Source organism: Astyanax mexicanus, chromosome 6 (assembly GCF_023375975.1).
Source record: "Astyanax mexicanus isolate ESR-SI-001 chromosome 6, AstMex3_surface, whole genome shotgun sequence".
Taxonomy (NCBI): Eukaryota; Metazoa; Chordata; class Actinopteri; order Characiformes; family Acestrorhamphidae; genus Astyanax; species Astyanax mexicanus.
In genome coordinates, this window is record NC_064413.1 from 21,198,391 (window position 1) to 21,202,538 (window position 4,148).

Sequence of the window (4,148 nt, forward strand, 5' to 3'; positions counted from 1 at the left end):
ACCTGGACCAATCCTAAGGGGTCTCCATCTGTAGATTACTGTCGTCTATGCCATACCACCATTGTAATGCTGGAAATACTTTGGAATTGCAGCTCCATGTACCTCAAACACCTTAATTACCTATTTTTTGTATTCAAAAGCACAACAATGGCATTTTGTAAAAAATGATGGTGTAACTCCACAGCTCTGTTTGCTATTTGTGAATCAGTCTGCCGGTATCACAGTAAAACTGGATACAGCTACTTGTGAATATGTAAAGTAGGTGTTGCACTTCATCCCAAACGCTCAGGCTTGGCGCATCTCTGATATACTTGAGACACAACCACTTGTGCAATTAAAAACATTATAAAACCACAAGCCCATTAAAACAGTGTGTACCGTTTTTTCTTGACAGCAATAGTAAGGTTCTGCTGGAGCTATGCCAAAGACGATCAATACATCACTGCAACAAGGCTGATTATGTTTAACGGATGTCATTTCTAGATCTCAGAACAATTCACAAACACATTCGTAAATGTTTTACTCTGAAACTGCTGTCAAGACGCTCTTAACTCCAAACATGAGCAGCAGAGAGTGTGAAAAATCACACATAAAGCCAAACAGATCTTATCAAGTGCTGTGTAAATATACTGCAGCTTGAACTGAGACACCCGCAGTAGATTTTTGTTCAGATTATTTCTTCTCCGATGTGCTGAATTAAGTGAACTAACCTTTAGCTGCTTCGTTTTAAAATGTAAAAACGGCCATCTTGATTTTCTACCTGGTCAGAACAACCTGTTTCTGCTCCATAATCAAACCTGTTTGCTCGTAAATTAAGTCTCTTTAATACTATCATTACTACTGTACAAATGTAAAGGTATTTTGTTTGGTATGCCCATTTTCTTCTTGTTACAAACCCTTATCTTTCTTAAAGCTGACCTTTTTAAGATTCATTTGGAATAAAAACCAATAGTAAAATGTGTCTCTGTTTTATGAGTTTGTTAAAAAAATGTTGTTAAAATACACAGACATTCTTCAGGGGACATCTTAAGAACATAATTCTGTATAAGTTATAAGCAAAGGTGTCAAAAGTATTTACATTCATTACTCATGACTAAAAATACTTCTGTAGAAGTTAAAGTATCAACTCAAGCTCTTTACTCAAGTAAAAGTGTAAAAGTTTTCCTTTTAAAAATACTTGAAGTATAAAAAGAAAAAGTAATGTAAGAGGGAACAATGCCAATACAGACAAGGCTTATGCTGCACTACTGGGTCCTATAGTGCACTTAACCCCCCACCCCCCAAAATAGTTTTTGAAAGCCATAATAATAAGAAGCTTAGTTGGGACATTATACCCTCAAGATCTCTTGAGTCTCTGCATGGATCATCTTTATACTAGACTAGAAACATCTGCTATGTCCTTGCTGCAGTGTGGGCGTGATGTGTGTAGGTGCGATGGATCACGTATAATCCATTAGGGTGTCGGAATTGTGTACGTTCATATTCTTATCCATCTAACCAACCAATCAAATTCACTCTAGATAAAGAGATTTATCGGGAAATCAAATGTTGAAATTATTTATTTATATAATTGCCCATCCATACCACGCTAGAGATGCTGGTAAATTACCTAGCTATGGTTAGCAAACTTTGCTGAAGCTCAGTGATTACCTGTTCATGAGAAAAACAGTGAGCTTACCCTTTTCATGGCTGCAGCACATGGTTTGCATGCTATTTCGATCCATCCCTGGCAACCTGGGGTGTGGAAATGGGACTGGGGGAATGCGGGTGTGCAGGTTGGATAGCTAAAATCTACACAGATTACTGTGATGTACCACACAGTTCAAATTGGAATCTCTGCTGTCAAGAGCTGCCTGTGCTTAAACTTAGCATGTTTCCTTAATATAGGAGGATAAAGGCTAATCATGTTAGGAGTTGCTACACAAAATATATCACCTAATGTTCCTTAATGGTCCTTTAAGTTAAGAAACACAGTAATTTATTTGCCTTAAAAAGACATTTTTATGTACACTTCACCATTTTAGGACCAAACTTTCTCCTAATTACAGGCAGTGTATGCATAAAGCTTTTAGAAGATGCTTTAGCTTTAGCTTTCTTTCTCCTAACGGCACCAATATGAACAAATCTAATTTGTCAAGTTTCTCTAGAATGGAGTATTTTATGGTAAACCATTTTGACCACCTTCAACAGCCTACCAGGGAAATCCACCAGTTGTTTCAAACCTTCTATGCAAGTCAGCTGCTGCACTTTTAACAACTTCATTCAGCCTGGTTTGGTGTGAGACTACAACGTCCTACATCCTCCTCTGCGGTTGTAGGCCTACTTTAACTTTACCATCTTGCAACTATTATGAAGCAGTGTCTCAGGCATTAACAGCATGTATTTTATCAGTACACTGTAAAAAGTATCCTGTTAATTGTACAGTAAGTTAACAGCAAATAATTTGTCAATAAAGGACTGTAAAATAACAGTAATTCAATGTGGAGAAAGTTACAGTATATTACTGTATAATAAGAACTGCCACACCATTGGCCCTGATCTGTGTCTGTCCTGTTCTGTGCCTTCACCTGTGTTTCATTTGTAGCTCCGCCCCCTCATTACCTGTCCCCACGTGTTTCCTGTTCCCTCCATGTGTATTTAAGCCCCTGTGTCTTCAGTGTTAGTTTGTCGGTTCTTATACGTTACTTAGTCAGTTCAGGTTGTATGTTTCTTTGTCTCAGATCTACTCCTTGTTTCCTTGTTGTTTTTAGTTTTAGTTTATTGTTCATTGTTTTTTTTTTTCATTTTTCTGTTAATAAATATATTCACATTTGCATCCGCTCTCCACGTCTTTTCCTTGCTGCACACCGTACTAGGACAGTATTTTACTGTAAAGTAATTACAGTGTATTGCAGCTTTCTTAGAGTAGGTTTTGCATACATACATTGAAATATTGCAATAGCCATATGTAATTTAGATTTTTGAGGCTCTTTAGTTGCCAATAAAATACTGTAAAATTAGAGCTAGCCATACACTGTAAAGCATTTCACTTTAAATTAGCAGTAAATACTGTTAATAGCAACATTGGAAAGTTACTAGCCTACAAAACTGCAGCCAGGCAGTCAAAAAGTGAATTATTTATTATAAGAATTTAATGTAAAATATACAGTATAAGAACTGTCTGCAGAGTATCTATTGATGTTCTTTGGTTTCTTATAGCCACAATGTATACTTCAAATGTCTAACTTTATAACCCCTAAAAATAATCCTGATGTGTCAGGTTTCCCGAAAACAGTGTGAATGATTACTTGCTTTCACATTAGCCACAGCTCTTCAATATCTCATTTTTGATCTGTTATTCTTGTTGTTCTGCTATTTGTTGTGCTATTCATTGTCAACCAGAGAATTGTGGGTTGTTTTGTCTTGTTTGTCTTGTTTCCTCTAAAGGTTTCTTCTTTACCATTGTCAGCTTAGGTTTGTGCGAAACCAACTCAGACATACAGTGGCTTGCAAAAGTATTTATACCCCGTGACTTACCATAAACATAAATATATTTAATTGGAATTTAATATAAAAGACCAACACAAAGTTGTATACAATTGTGAAGTGGAAAAAAAATATGCATGATGAAAACATTTTTTTACAAATAAAAAACTAAAAAAAAGTGTGGTGTGCTAAAGTATTCATCCCTCTTTTCTCTAAGTGCAACCAATTGCATTCAGAAATTGACTAAATTGACTAAAATTGACTAAAAAGTGTCCATCTCAATACAAATACAGCTGCTCTATGGTGGCCTCAGAGGTTGGTTAGGAGAATTTTGGGGAGTAAACAGCATCATGGAGAAGTTTAAAGCAGGCTTAGGCTATAAAAAGATTTCCCAAGCTTTGAACAAATCTTACAGAGCACAGTTCAGTCCATTATCTGTAATTGGAAGAAGAATGGCACAACTATAAACCTACCAGGACAAGGCCGTCCACCTAAACTTACAGGCCGAACTAGGAGAGCACTGATCAGAGATGCAGCCAAAAGGCACATGGTGACATGGTGGAAGAAAACGCAGAGATCCACATCCCAAGTGGGGGAATCTATTAGTCGTGCACTGCGCAAATGTGGTCTTTATGGAAGAGTGGCAAGAAGAAAGCCTGTTATTAAAGAAAACCATAAAAAAA